Source organism: Dasypus novemcinctus, chromosome 21 (genome assembly GCF_030445035.2).
Source record: "Dasypus novemcinctus isolate mDasNov1 chromosome 21, mDasNov1.1.hap2, whole genome shotgun sequence".
In the NCBI taxonomy this organism is placed as follows: Eukaryota; Metazoa; Chordata; class Mammalia; order Cingulata; family Dasypodidae; genus Dasypus; species Dasypus novemcinctus.
In genome coordinates this window covers 50,454,126-50,471,096 of record NC_080693.1, presented here as the reverse complement: position 1 = coordinate 50,471,096, position 16,971 = coordinate 50,454,126, and the positions used below count along the sequence as shown (strand labels likewise).

The window sequence follows — 16,971 nt, the reverse complement described above, 5'->3', positions numbered from 1 at the left end:
CCATTTAACACCCCTTCACCAACATACCACACCATGATGGAATATTTATTTGTTACAGATTATGAGATAATATCATCAGACTATTACCACCAACCATTGGTACATAGCATACATTTGGCACACTTTTTCTATACCTCCCATTATCACATGGATGAATCTTGAAAACATTGTGCTAAGTGAAGTAAGCCAGACACAAAAGGACAAATATTGTATGTCTCATTAAAATGAACTAAATACGAAGAAATTATGTGCATGTACATAAACATATGGGGTATAATATGACCTAAATGTATGATGTATAACTATGAAGCAGAGCTTACAGATGCAAATAAATATACATCTTAAAAGTGGTCATTTTTAGAGATTGTACAATTGCTCAAAGAAATGCTAAACCTCCTCTTTGAAAATTGCTTTCTAAACCAGAAATTCATGAACCAAAAATAATCAATCTCATTGCTTTTCTATTCTTTTTTTGTCTTTATACTTTTCCCTTTTCCTTTTCTTTTATTCATATCACATTTCATTTTTTTTAAAAAGCAAAAACAAGCAAAACAATTTAAGACACAGCATATCTTACTTTGATAATAAAAAGTGAATTTTTATTTTACGCTGTACTTCATTTTTCAAAGAATTTGAGTTACTTATCAGAAAAACAAATGCAATGGTGTTATCATGAAATAGAAATACAAATAAGAATAGAAAGTTAAGACAGCATTGTTGGAAATGAATGGCAGTTGCCTGATTTCAAATTTCCCCTCTCTTATCCCCCTAAAAATATAAAATTGACAAGGATTGCAAATGAAACCACACAGGACCCATCCCTCTGACTTTGTGACAGAGAAACCACGACCTTTAAAATACATGTAACTAGAGTAAAATAAAAATCAACAAAGCTGCAGCAGCTTGCCTGCCACTATAAGCCTGGGGAGAGAGCAGACATGAGGTAAGACTTAAAAGACTCTGTGACAAAGAGTAGAGGAAAGCAGGGGAATTAGGTGAAATACAAACAAAATAGCCCCTAGAAAGAGGAAGTTCAAAATTAAATGTCAAAATACTGAAAACAAGTTATATCTTGGTGGTCTTCATCACTGGCTACAAGAAAGCACTTGAAAAGGTGTGTAAAAAGAAATTGCAGGCTTAGAGAAGCATTGCTTCTGTAGGAGAGCTATAGATATAGAAAAGAGGTGGTATCACTTAGAAACTAGGGGAAGAAGGAAATAAGAGAAGGGATATCAAGGATCCTGCAGAAATGAAGGAGAAGCAAGACATACCAATCTTCCCTGCATACCCAATCCACCATCATCAACAATATGACCCATAAAAGAAACTGCACAGAAGAGGGTGCTCTTGAACTAAGAATTTTTTCTATGAAATAAATAGGAATAAAAAAACACCCTGTCATTGTACAACTCCTGTAAAAATCAGATGTGAATTAAGTTTTCCTGCTGATGAAAATTCTAAAACAATCCAATGATGAAGCTAAAGGAAACTGTAATACAACTCTTGATACTCAATTAACTATCCTCAAACATTTGGGCCTATTAAAAAATACCTCAGAGTGATATCATCAACATAGCAATATAAGACCTTCCCTGAAAAGACCCTCCCCAGACCTTCAGTGAATAATAGGACAAATCCTACCCTGGACTGTAGAAACTGGAGAAGAACTTCACAAACACTGAATTGAATTAAAAAAAAAAAAGTAGGAAACTTCCATCCTGGACCTGCCAGTTCACTTTCCTTCCCTCACTCAATCCCGTGCAGTTTGGGCATTTCTCAGAGGCAGTGGCTTAGATCCTTCCCATCCCCTACCAGGGACACAGACTATAGAGCCACTCAAACAGCAATGAGTAAGAACCCCACACATATTCATGCACAGTGACCCAAATCCATAGAGACTCAGGATGGAGTATAAGCTGCTGAGGAGAGCTGCATATGAAAGAATCCCAGGGATTGAGGAGAGACCATGGTAGAACTGTGGCTGGTACATTGTGTGCTCACTCAATCCAGTTTCTTTTGGCTGAATTGCCTAAATGCAAAACAGACTTTTCTGGAGTGACTCACCTTTCTGGATTGACCTTATCTGGCTTCCCCGGGGCAGAATATACTAACAAAGAAACCAGAGGGAAAAAATCCTCCCAGAGAGGGGGAAAAGGTTATTGTGTATAAAACTGAACGACTATGGAGGGCCCCAGAACTGAAAGGTGTAAGGAAAATGGGACACTGAGTGAGGGAGGGAATTTAAGGAAATCAAAGGAGCTAGGGAGAAAATTCTACACAGAAATAAACAGAACAGGTCAAGATTCCAGAGAAGGAACTGAGGAAAGGAAGCTCTCTCCTAGAGGCAAAACAAATATGTAAAAAAAAAAATACAATCTTAAAAATTGTACTGCATATCCACGGCAAGAATCTGCATATCAGATGAAGAAGAGCTGAAAAAAGTTGATCAGTTAAACATCTATTCTAAAGATCTAGAATAAGTTGGACCAAGAATAAAAAAAAGAACCTTAACACAAAGCCAATCAACAAGAAAACTCCTAGACAAGAGGGGAAAACTGACCTTCAGAGTTAACTCATCAAGATAATCAGATGCCTATATATCAGCAAAAAGTTACAAGCCATACTAAGAAACAGGAAGCTATAGTTCAGACAAGGAAACAAATTAAAACTTCAGAGGAGACACAGAATTTGGAACAACTAGTCAAAGAATTTCAAACCTCCTAAATCAATTCAAGGAGATGGAAAATATGCGTAAAGAGATAAAAGCTATTAAGAAGACAATGTGTGAGCATAAAGAAGAATTTGAAAGTATAAAAAGAAACATAACAGAAATGATCTGGTTGAAAGACACAATAGTAGACATTAAAAATACATACAAAAGCAGATTTAACCAGGCAGAAAAAAGTTATCAGCAAACTAGAAGACAGGACAATTGTAATCTTACAGTCAGAATAACAGATAGTGAAGAGAATAAAAAAAATTTAGCAGTGTCTGGAAGATTTGAATGACAGCATGAAGCACACAAACATACACATCATCGGTATCCCAGAAGGAGAAGAGAAGGAAAAAAGGGCAGAAAGAATATTTGAGAAAATAATGGCTGGGAATTTCCAAACTCTTATGAAAGACATCCATGTCCAAGAAGCACAACATACTCCAAACAGAATAAATCTTAATAGACCTACTCTGAGACACTTACTAATCAAAATATCAAATGCAAAAGGTAGATAATTTAGAAAGCATCAAAAGGAAAGCAATTCATCGTATACCAGGGATCCTCAGTAAGGTTAAGGCATCTATATTGGTAAGGAAGAAGTAAAGTTTTCACTATTTGCAGATGACATGACTTTATAGAAAGTCCCAAAAAATCAATAACACTACTAGAGCTAATAAATTAATTTAGCAAAGTTCAGATCAACACACAAAAATTAGTATTTCTGTACACTAGTAATGAGCAATCTGAGGAGGAAATAAAGAAAAAAATTCCATTAACAAAGCAACTAATAGAATCAAATATGTAGGAATAACTTTAACCAAGGATGTAAAGGACTTTTACACAGAAAACTACACAACATTGCTGAAAGAAAACAAAGAGGGGAGTGGATGTGGCTCGAGCAGTTGGATGCCTGCCTCCCACACAGGAGATTCCAGGTCCGATTTCCAGTGTTTCCTAAAAAAATAAGCTGATGCAATGAGCTGAAGCAGCTAGCAGGGAGCAGATGTGGCTTAAGTGGTTAAGCACCCACCTCCCACATAGGAGGTCCTAGGTTAGGTTCCTGGTGCCTCCTAAAGAAGATGAGTGGACCCAACCAGCAGAGAAAACGAGCAGACACAGTAAGCAGACAATGAGCAGACAGAAGAGGGAGCCATCTCAGCAGGGGGGGATGGGGGGGAAGAAAATAAAGAAGACCTAAATGATTGAAGGGACATTCTGTGCTCATGGACTGCAAATCTAAATATCATTAAGATGTTAATTCTACCTACAATGATTTATAGATTCAACATTATCTTAATCAAAATTCCAACAGCCTACTTTGCAGAAATGAAAAAGCCAGTTATTGAATTTATTTAGAAAGGTAAGGGGCTTTGAATAGCATAAACTTCTTGAAAAAACAGAATGAAGTTGTAGGATTCACACTTCCTGACTTTGATGCATCTTACAGAGCTACAGTGGTCAAAATGCATGGTATTGGCATAAGGATAGCTATATTGGTCAATGGAATTATATTGAGAGTTCAGAAGTAGACCCCCATTATCACTGGCCAATTGAGTTTTGATGAAGCTGCCAAGTCTACTCAATTGGGAAAGAGTAGTCTCTTCAGTAAATGGTGCTGGGAGAATTGGATATCCATATGCAAAAGAATGAAAGAGCACCTCTCTCTCACACTATATACAAAAATTAACTCAACAGGGATCAAAGATGTAAATATATGGATGAGTACTATAAAACTCCTAAAAGAAAATGTAGGGAGACATCTTCAGGATTTTGTGTTAGGCAATGTCTTAGCCTTTACACCCAAAGCACAAGCAATAAAAGAAAAAAAATAGATACATGGGACCGCCTCAAAATTAAAAGCTTTTGTGCATCAAAAGACTGTCAGAAAAGTGAAAAGATAGCCTACTGAATGGAAGAGATAATTGGAAACTATATATCCATAAGGGTTTAACATCTAGAATGAATAAAGAAATTCTGCAGCTCAACAGTAAAAAGCCAACTCAATTAAACAATGGGCAAAAGATTTGAATAGGTATTTCTCCAAGAGAATATACAAATGGCTAAAACACATATGAAAAGATGCTCAACCTCATAGCAAGTTGGGAAATAAAAATTAAAACCACAATGAGAATGCACTTCACTCCAATTAGAATGGCTACTATTTTTTTAAAAACCTGGAAACAACAAATATTGGAGAGGATGTGGAGAAATAAGAACCATCATTCTTTGCTGGTGGTCATGTAAAATGATACAGCAACTGTGGAGGACAGTATGGCAGTTCTTCAGGAAGCTAAGTATGGAAGTATCAGAAGATCCAGCAAATCTGCCACTAGGAATATACTCAAAAGAATTAAAAAGAGAGACTTGAATAGATATTTGTGTACTGATGTTCATAGCAGCTTTATTCACAATTGCCAAAGAATGGAAGCAACCCAGTGCCCATCAACCAATGAATGGATAAACAAAATGTGGTGCATTCATATGATGAAATATTATTCAGCCATAAAAAGAAATGAAGTCCTGATGCATGCAGCAATATGGTTGAACCTTGAGGACCTTATTCTGAGTGAAATAAGCCAGACACAAAAGGACAAATACTATATGATCTTACTGATATGTACTAATTGTAATAAGCTGGGAAGCAGACTTGGCCCAATGGATAGGGCATCTGCCTACCACATGGGAGGTCTGCGGTTCAAACCTCAGGCCTCCTTGACCCATATGGATCTGGTCCATACGCAGTGCTGATGCGTGCAAGGAGTGCCATGCCACATGGTGTCCCCTGTGTAGGGGAGCCCCACATGCAAGGAGTGCGCCCCGTAAGGAGAGCCAGCCAGCACGAAAGAAAGTGCAGCCTGCCCAAGAGTGGCGCCACACATATGGAGAGCTGACACAACAAGATGGCACAACAAAAAGAAAACACAGATTCCTGGTGCCGCCGATAAGCATAGAAGTGGTTGCAGAAGAACACACAGTGAATGGATGCAGAGAGCAGACAACTGAGGGGGGAGAGAAATAAATTTTAAAAAATAATTGTAAAAAGCTCACTCATAGAGTTAAAATCTACAATATAGGTAACTGAGTATAAATTGAGGTTAGAGAATGAGGAGTTGATGCTTAATTTTTTTTTTAATTCAATGCATTTTGTATCTTATTATTTTCACAATGCTTAATTTGTACAGAATTTCTGTTTAGGTTGATTTTAAAGGTTTGGAAATGGATGGTGGTAATGGTACCACATTATTGTTAGTTGTAATTAACAGCACTTAATTGTGTAGACAAATGTGGTTAAAAGTGAAACTTTAAATCATATATGTTACTAGAGTAAAAATTAAAAGATAAAACAGAACTATATAACAATTGTAGACAATTAGCTATAGTTAATAGTACAAGAATGTTTTCATGGATTATAACAAACATATGACATTAATATGTGGAAAAAATACACCTAATATAAACCATGGACAATAGTTAATAGTATTATTTTAATAATCTTTAATCAATTCTAACAAAGATAACTACTGTTTAAAAAAACAGTAAAATTACAAAAAAGTGCTATCATCTATTTAACAAATGTTCCACACCAATGCAAGGTATTGGAGATTCCCACAGTCTTGTATTTTAAGCATGACTTAAATCTTGTATTTTAAGCATGACTGTTCTGTAAACCCATAACTTCTCTAATTAAAAAAAAAAAATGTTTTAAATACTTCAAGCCAGAAATGTAAAAACTAAGAACAAAAATTGCATGAACAAACCAAACCAAAGAAATAAAAAAATTGCAAGAAATATAATGAGGGCTGATAAAACTTAGGAAAGAAATAGAAAGAAAAGATGAAAATCATTTCAGAAATGAAAACTCAATTACAAGGTGTCCAGAGAAGAATAGATTCAAATGAAAAAGCAAGGAAGAAAATGGAGGCAGAGGGGGCACAGTGGGCAGACAGGAGAATGAAATAAAGAAGTGAAAATATTTCCTGAGACAGTAAATCAAAACAACTGAACAGCATTAATATTTAGAATAATAATCTTTAAAAAAACTTTCCAGAAAGAAGAGACAACCTAAATCTATCTTTGGGTCCTGGGGAAATTTGACCTGAAAGATCAATTGCCAGGACAAAAGATAATTCAAGTGGGAAAAGATAATCCTTTCAAAACATGATGTTGGAACAACTGGATGTGTGTGTGGTGGGGGAGAGAGAATTTCCTTTACCTTATATCCTCAGAAATCTAATTCTGAGTCAATTATAGATTGAAAGGTTAAAAACTGAAACTCTTAAATACTAGAAGAAAACTTCTGTGACCTTGTGATAGGCAAATTTTGCAAGCTGTATACCAAATATATTTTGATAAATAAAAATAAATATATTTTATTGTATGTAAACTCTACTTCAAGAAAGCTATTTTAAAAAACTGTTTGCCACTCATCAGATTAGCAAAAATTCAAAAACTTGGCAGTACATTGTTGGTGAGGCTGTGGGGTAACATGCTCTCACACATTGCTGGTGGTAATACAGAATAGTACAATCCCTATGGAGGAGAATTTGGCAATATCTAACTAATTTATATATGCATTTATCCTTCAACCTGGCAGTCTTACAGAAATTAACCCTAAAGAAAGGCAATTACCTGAAAATCCATATACACAGGATTATTTATTTCAGTATTATTTTTAATTGGGAAATATTGGAAACTACCTAGATGTACAAGCATAGGAGACTGATTACATAAACTAAACTACATACAAGCAATGGAATATCATGCTTCTGCTGAAAAGAATAAGGAAGATTTCTATTAAATAATATCTACTTACTTGTAGGAGATACTAAGTTAAAGCAAAGTACAAAAGAGCATATGTAGTATGCTACCTTCTTGAATGAGGAAAATTTTGAAATACATCTATCTGCTTTTCTTTGCACAAGGAACTAAAGGCAGGATAAACTAGACAACAATGAAGTTTCACTACCTACGACCTTGGTGAAAAAGATACAAGAGAGGGTGACATCTCTCTGAGAATACCTCTTTATGTAATTTTGATATTTGGATACATGCTAATGTTCTACACATTCAAAAAAAAAAAAAAAGAACTCAATGAAGATAAGAAAAGAAACCTAAAACCAAAAGCAAATGGAAACAAATTAATCCAATTGTATTTCAAACAAATATCATAATCATGCTAAAGGAAGAACAAAAGAACCAATTCAAGTTAACTTATGAACCATAGTATTTGTCTTTGGCAGGTGGGGGATGAGTGAGGAAAAAATACAAACAAATCCTGACCCTTTTCTAGTATGTTTATTTTGTTTTTCATTACTGTTTAATGATATGGGCAAAGCAATTCTGAAACAATTTAGGTATAGTGTAGATCTGAGCAAATGTGTTGATTTTGGTTGGGAGCCAGGATCTCAAAGAAAAAGCAAAGATTTACAAAGATAAAATGTTGGAAAGCAAAAGATGGACTAGAATTGCAGGAATGATGAATGCATGATTTCTAAAATATGAATATATGTGTACATTTACGTGTGTATGTGCCCAAGTATATATATCTGTATGCACATGTATGTACATGTGTCACATGTGTATATTCCCTAGTTCTGTCAGCTGAAAGGGCTTAGAAGCAGCTACCCCAATAGCAATGAGCAGATAAGAAATCTAGTGCCAAGATATCACAACCCACTTACAGGAATTCAGACTCCTTGGAAAAATGATTGCAGAGCTGGAGGAGAATAAGTACAAGATGAGCGTGGAATACATTATGCCAGAAAATAAGGAAGTGCTCAGCAAATGATGATGATGTGTCACAAGGATAGGGGCATTTTACAAGGAACTAGGTTGAAGGAGCTCTCATTGACCAAATTTGGGACAATTTGAGCACCAAAATCACTTAGTACAGTAAAGAATTGCAAAGCTTTGAAAAAATCATTAATATGTGGATCCATACTGTGGCAATTTGAAGCTTTTGTGGACCTCAGAAAATCCTGTCCTTAAAACTAATCCATTCCTGTGTTTGTAAACCTATTATAGGTGGGACCTTTTGATTAAATTACTTCAGTTAAGGGCCTTTGATTAGATTGCATGACTCAGGGATGGGTCTTAATCCTTTTACTGGATTCCTTTATAAATGAAGGAATAAAAGCTGTGGATACAGAGAAAACTGCAGAGATTGAGAGGAACCCAGACGCTGAAATCAGTGGAACACGGAAGCTGAGAGGAAACCACTTTAGCCAGATGCTGAAAGCAACAAGGCCCAGAGGAGAGGGGAGAGTTAAACAGACACCACCATGTGCCTGATCACCCACACCTTCAGCTAAGGGAGAAAGGATCTGATGAAGCCTTGATTTGGGTACTTTCATAGCCTCAGAACTGTAAGCTTTTAACCTAATAAATCACCACTGTGAAAGCCAATCCATTTCTGGTATATAGTTCCCAGCAGCTTTTCGCAAGCTAAAACAAATGCCAATGGTAAATAGATATATAGATTAACAGGAAGAAAGGAAGATTATGCTTATTGTAGAATGTAGAATTCTGACTGATGATTGTAGAGGGCCTGCTAGAGTTCAGAAATTATTCTTTTGCATCTATTTTAGTAGAGACTGGATTAGGCAACAAACATCAGGTGCTAAATCCAGGGGGAATTTAGAAAAAAAGCAGAATATTTTAAAGTGTCTCTCTACAAATTACTTATTAATTGCAAGGGAAAAAATAGTACTTATACAGTAGAGAAATCAGGCAACACCTCGATAAAATGAAGAACAGATGAATATCATGTAAATCCAAAGTATGATACCCTGAAAAGAACTGAAATCACCTATGTAGTATTCTGGCCTAGAATGTTATAAACTGAATCTAACCAAGAGGAAACATTAGACGAATCCAAAATGAAGGCACATTTTATTTAAAAATAGAAAGGGGAAAAATTAGAAAGGGAAAAAAAAATAGAAAGGGTGGTATGTGTGTGTGTGAAGGGGTTGTATTCCTCATGGATGTCAATTTCATGAAAACTAAAGGTTGTAGAATATTTATGATTAAAGGAAGCTAAAACTGCTTGAAGACTAAATACAATATCTGACCCTAGACTAGGTCCTGTATTGAAGAGGATGTAGATGATTTAAAGGACATTTTGGGATAATTGACAAAATTGGAGTACAGGTGGTAGATTTGATAAAAGTTTTTAATAAATGTTAAATTTTCTGAATTTGTCAACTGTACCTAGTTATATAAGAGTATATTCCCTCTTAGGAAATACATACTGACATTTTTAGGGATAAAGGGCCATGATGTATGTAACTTACCCTCAAATAGTTAAGAAAACCTTATGTGTATTTGGTAGGTAGGTAGGTAAGTAGATAGAGAGAGAGAATGTAATGTCTCAGCAACAACAGCCTCTAATATGGCCTATAAGAATATTTCATTTCTCACACATGAACATGTTGGCCAAAGTATGAATCTGGTGAATTAGGTGAAACTGGATGAAGGATATGAGGATGTTCTTTGTACCATACTTATTCTTGCAACCTTTTTAGTATTTGAAATTATTTCTAAATCAAAAGTTTGAAAAAGTCGTTTTAAAGACTAATTTTTAGATGCCTTTTTAAAGACATGTATTTTTGTACTTCAGTGGTTGATGTGCCATTTCAGTTCTTTCAATTCTGTATTTTCTATATCTGCAGTTGCTATCAGTTTGTATGACCAAATCTTTTATGTTTTAGTATTTCGTTGAATCTAAAAGGGACATTTATAAATCTTAATTTTTATATGTAGAATAAATTAAGGGTTTTTCTTTCTACTTAATTTTTAAAATATTTCTCCCAAATACTTGGAATTTATAAGTGTTGAAAAGTTAAGCATGTCCGATAAAATAATAATTACATTAAGGGCTGATGGAAGACATAAATTTGAAGAAAAATAGTAGATTTACATTCTTTTTCTAGCAATACCTACTTTTCCCACATGAGGTCCTATATTTATTTCTGTGAAAGGATTATCTTCTGTTATTAAGAGTCAGCTCTGCATGAATAAATAATCTAGGATTAATCTGTATCAGAATTTAATAGCTTTTGTAGGAAAAGATAGGATATAAAATAAATAAACAGAAAATAATTTTATATAATGGACAGTGAATTAGCATAAGAATAATGGGCTTTGGAAAAAAACCATCTAGGTTTATACCTTGCCCTGCCACTTGTTAGCTTTTGACCTTAGGCAAGTTACTTCATCTTTTTTGAGTCTTGTTTCCTCATCTATAAAATGGGTTTGATAATAGGATCCTTAGCAAAAGTGTTGGAAATAGTGAGATTGCCTATGAGGGCTTAAGTTATCTGCTATCCCACCTGCTATTTCCCATACTTCTCTTACCTCAATGAGCTCATCTACCATTTTCCCTCCTACCTTCCCTTCCTTACTATTTGTTCCTGCCTCTCTGGGCCTTCTTGCACCATCATCCACTAATCCCCCAACTCTCTATATGTGGGGTGTGTTTTTTTGTTATTATGATTGCTTTCTAACAGTATATAAAATTTACAGGTTATATTTTTACCCATTATCTATAACCCCTAATTATAAGCTATGCTTCACAAGGGCAGCTGTCTCTGATTTGCTCTCTGATTTATCCTAAACATCTAGAGCAATAACTGGCACAGAGTAGGTACTCAATATAATGTTTGGCAAATAAATAAATAATAACTATACTTTAAGAAGATTAATCTGATAGCATGTTGGGAAGTAACTGAAGATCAGTTAGGAGACTGTAGTAATTATCTAAAATAGCACTGTCCAAAAGAAATGTAATGGAGGATTTGTACATATTGTTAAATTTTATAGTAGCCACATTTTTTAAAGTAAAATTAATTTCAATATATTTTGTTCACTATATCTAAAATATTATCATTTAACATGCAATAATATTTTAAAAATTCATTGAAAGATTTTACATTTTTTCTTACCATATTGTTGAAACCCATTATAATTTTACACTTACAGTACATTTCAATTTGGACAATAAATTTTCTTTGCAAATACTGAATTTCCAATTGCAAAGAAAATTTATTGCCAAGGAGCATTGATAAAGAATACAAGGTCATTAAATCATTGTCTTATTTCTTTAACAGGTCCATGAATTTGGGATGATTCATAGAATTTGCGTGTATATACTGAACAATGTTAACAACAGTAACCAAGACCCATTTCAAAACTAAGTATAGCTATTTTCAATATGTTTCATACAATGGTATGAAACAATAAAGCAAGCATCAGGGTCTTGTTTTAAAATTTCAATAAGTCTGGATTTTTAACCCTAAGCTGGAGCACTACTAACATGATTTAAAAAAAAAAAATTTTTTTTTGACACCTAGCTCAAACTCTTATTTGACAGATATAAAAGATTTAAAAAATCTTTGCCTTTTTTAGGCTGCAAATTGATGAATTTGGTAATAATTTTGGGATTCCTTTGAAATAAAATGTCCCTAAAGTATGAATTGAGTAGTGTCTCCTATAGAACATGGCTCACCTAAAGCTAAAGAAAGTACTTGCAGTTTTTCAAATTTTGAATCAGTTGATCACTGATATTGTTAGGAAGTTCTTGTATTCTATGGGCATTTTCTTATGAAGTAATTGAAGATCTTTCTTTTTTTTGTAAAATATCTTTTCTAGTTTTCCTTCATTACCTAACAAAATTACCATAACTGAAATGACAATCTCAGTCTAAAAACTATTTATATTTTTGTGCAAGACTCTAAGCTGTTTTATAGCTGGCCACAGTTACAAATGTTAGACATTTAATTTTTATTTGGGGCAACTAATTTCATTGGAATAATTTTTTTGGACTATTAAAAGGAAACTCCTTATCACATTCTCTATTTGGTAAATATGCTTAATATTGCTCACTAGTTATATATTAAAATATTTTACCCAACAAACAAAAAAGCTTTTTTGTTTTGCTATGCCACAGCAAAGTGCAATTGCCATTCATTCATGAAATTTGCAACATACCCTCTTCTAGTCTCTTTTGTTCTGTTATTCAAGTCATATTACCAGCTAATGCATCTCCACTTTATTCTACATCAGTAACATTTTTTATTTAAAAATTTGTCCATATATTTTAATAGGAAAAAATATATTCTAATACAAATAAGTATTTCATTTTGAATATCAAATATTATTTACATAGATATCACTGTAACTCATATTGTCTACATAAAAAATTCAGATAAACACATTGTTACATTGGTGTGTAACAAAAGAAACATTTGGATTAAATTCATTCTTTAACTTTAAACTGTATCAGTGAAGTGTTAATACTGAAATAACTCACATACCTGACAACACACAGTTCAAACATACTTTAAATGATGTAATGATTAAAGTAAAATGTCCTACCAAAACAAAACTTTTTTTTAGTGGAAAAATATAATTTTCCAGTTTTATAATTTAAAGCAAGCTAATTACAATTAAATAAAATTAAAAATTCAATTCCTCAGATGACACACTACATTTCAAGGACTCAATAGCCACACATGGCTAGTAGCTACTACAGTTAACAGTGCAAATCTAGAACTCTGCATCCTTGTTATTCAAAGAGTGGTTCAGAACCACTAGTATCAGCAACACCTGGAAACCTAGTCTCAGGTCCTACCCCAGAACTACTCAAGCAGAATTTGCATTTACAAAGTGTTCAGGTTATTTGAACTCTAAAATGTGAGGCACGCTTGTTGTAGCAGTTTGATATAGTTATGAATTCCAAAAATAGATACTGGATTAGGTTTGTAATCTTGTCTGTACCTGGGCATGATTAAGTTATGAATAGGGCTTTGGATTGGGCCATATCACTAGCGCATGATAAAGGCATGGCAAAGGACAGAATTGGGGGTTTTTGATGTTGGAGTTTGATGCTGAAACCTTAAGCTGGAGCCCTGGGAAGTAAGCTCACAGAGGAAAGAGAAGCAAGACCCTGGAAGAGAGGAACCCAGGAAACTGAATCCTCGCAGATGTCGGCAGCCATCTTGCTCCAACACGTGAAAATACTTTGATGAGGGAAGTAACTTATGCTTTATGGCCTGGTATCTGTAAGCTCCTACCCCAAATAAATACCCATTATAAAAACCAACCAATTTCTGATATTTTACACCAGCACTCCTTTGGCTGACTAATAAACTTGTCCAGATAATTGGCAGTGGAGGATTTAATTGGGTAATAGTAACGGGAACATACCAAAGGGATCATTGTGAAAGATACAGTGGGAATAAAGTCAACCAGACATAAGTCTCTTAAAATTGTGAATAGAGTATAAGAGTATACAACTCTTCTCTTACAGACTTCAAAACCAGAAACTTGAATTGTATGAAATTTGGCCAAGTTCTCTTCCTTTGGGTTTGCTATCTTTCAAAGATCTTTACATGAAGTCAGTATAGTACTAATACACCATTATAAATCATTTATATGCATAGGTAACCTAATTATTAAATCACCACTAGACTGATTTTCGATTTGTTTTCCAATAATGGTTAACACTTGCTTCCAAAGGGAGAAGAGAATACATTTGATATCCTTTATTTTCTCACTTATAAACTTTTAATTGAATTATTTTTGAGACGGTGGCCTGATCCTGAAAACAGAATGATCTCCTCTTTTGAAAATACATCAGCTATTTTAAATTATGGAAATTTATTTACTTTCTTTAATGTGGTGACCTGAAAAAAATCAATGAAGTACTTAAAAAGAGAAAGGGAGGGAAAGAGGAAAGAAGAGAGAAAAAAAGAATAGGAGAAAGGAAGAGGGAGGGAGGGAAGAAATATGTGAAAAAGGAAAGAACAAGCAATGAAGTAATTCTTTTCCACCAGAAGGATGTGATCCAATGTGTTGGGTTTTTTTTCCAATCAGAAGTGGCTACCAGATTACTCACTGTTCTGTAAAGAATTGGCCCAACAGTTCTATAAAATCTAAATATGTTGGTTAGTTTTTATGCCTTAAAGAATAACTCATTCTTTAAAAATAAAAACTGTTTTTTAAAAAATAACCCAATCTTACTGCTTAAGTTCATGAGCACGATTTCCCATGAAATTGCTCTTATTATTTTTTTCTTCAAGTTATAACAATTTTTAACAGGCATGGACCGTTCTTCTAGAAACTGCCTTTGTTCAACAACTTGCTTAAAGGTACTCTCACACTTAAGTTGTTTTTAAAGTTTCTTTCAGCGGAGTGTTATGACCTAAGGCAACAATGAATTGGTGAATAGTACAAAACCAAAATATTTTGCCTGTCTGAACCAGTCTTTGTCCTAAAGAAACATGGGAAATTGTTCATTTGGCAATTCTCTAGGTTCAGAGCAGTCCAGTTGTAGTTAGCCTCACTGTGTGAAGGTGGGGGTGAAGGTGTTGGGGGAGGGGGAACCATGAAATCCTGAGGTAAAAAATTGAACGTCAGATCAGCATAGGATTTTTTGTGGACAGTTAAGGTAGAACATGAATTTGGTAACAGCTGGTGTAGCTGGCATGTAAATTTTCTTAGTTTATGGATAAAGCAACAAAGGAAACATTAACTAAATGTATCTCTAAAAGGAGCAACAATAAGTGATTACTAGAGTACTCCCATTTTTTGCACTTTTAAAGTTGTGTTCCTTACCGCATTTATTTTTTTAAAAAAGCAGTAAAGCCTATAATTTCAAGAATTGATATTGCTTCTCGCTCCCTTTTTATTTTAGTGATCTGAACTTTTTATAGTTTTATAGTATAGCGCTAGAAGTTATTCTAAGATGCCAACTCATATTTATTGGGGGGAAATTTAGAAGAAAAATACATAGATTAGTCTTTTCTGTCCTAAAAAGGTGCTATAGTAAAATGTCCCTATGTTTTCATTTCATATGGTCATTTGTGGCCTCAGAATATCTCCTTTCTATTAAAAACCTGCTTCACAAGGATCCCTCATGCTATTCTTTTATAGCCACAGCCACCTCCTTCCATCACTCCTTCTTTAATGCTTAACAACCAATAGTCTGTTCTCCATTTCTATAATTTTGTCATTTAAGAATGTTATATAAATGGGTCTTACAGCATGTATGTAACCTTTGGGGATTGGCTTTTTTTCACTCAGCATAATTCCCTTGTGATCCATCCAGGTTGTTGCATATATCAGTATTTTGTCCATTTTTATTGTTGAATGCATGTAAAACGGCGAGGTCTGAATAATTGGTGGATGAAATTAATGTCAATTTCCTGGTTGTGATATTATCCTCTAATCAAGAAGTAACCACTGGAGGAGACTAGGGGAAGGGTACAAGTGGCCTCTCTGAATTACTCCTTATAAGGTTATGTAAACCTATAATTAGCTCAAAAAGTAAACAACCAAAAAAAGAGATCCATCTTTTGAGAAAAGATTAATAAAGCCTTTTTTTTTTTTTTTGAGATTATAAAGTTTTATAATGATAGAGCTTTGACAGCAATCTGAACGAAAAAGTTCATTAAACAAACTTGGCTAGATTTATTTTTCACCATTAATTCCCCTTTTGTGACTCAGAACATGACTGGTGTTTCCTCTGCTATTAGGCTCTGCCCAAGAAACTGCCTAAGGTAAAGACAGCTTGCTTGGAAAAGGAACACGAAGACATAGCTTTGGGAGAGTTCAGTTGGCATTCCTGTTTGCACAGACACCAGCCATAATTGGTGATTCCCTGGAGGTGAAAGTAGCATTCTAAGCAAGCATTGGCAAACAAATGTGTCTATTTCAGTATCCCCATATCCAAATAATTTTTGTTTGTTTTTTTGTTTGTTTGTTTGTTTGTTTTAGGATGTAGAAAACATCTTACATCTTAAGACTTTTAAGAGTTTCTTCTCCGGTTCATACTACAGAAGTCATTTAAACTTTGTTAGATTAAGTAAAGTCAGAATTTTCAGTTTTGGAAGAATTTGGAAGGGAAGTAATCTTAGTCTTCATAGAAAACTTCTGGTTCATTTGATCATAGTACTGTCTGTTGTAGTTGGCCTAGTTAGAGCTGATGATGTTAGGGTCCTAGGTTCCATCCTATGAACCACTTAGATTCTCTCTGTTCAGGGATCACTTTCCACACTCTCTCAATTGTTACACATGTGCTGTTAGTCACTTTTAAGAGAGACTTAGCAAGAGAATTTAATTTAAGAAACGTTTATTAAATGCTTATTTTATATGGAGTTAAAGGTAAAAGTAGATCTCTGTCTCCAAGGAGCCCTCCATCTAATAAGAAAAAAGAAAAATGGAGCAAAACTATCACCCTAAAAGGCGTTTCAGAC

At 34.3% G+C, this 16,971-nt stretch overlaps 1 protein-coding gene across 3 annotated transcripts in view; it reads left to right on the top strand.

Annotated features, from left to right (window-relative positions):
- STXBP4 (syntaxin binding protein 4) overlaps positions 1 to 16,971 on the top strand; it is a 258,348-nt gene that overhangs the window by 110,548 nt on the left and 130,829 nt on the right. The window lies entirely within an intron of this gene.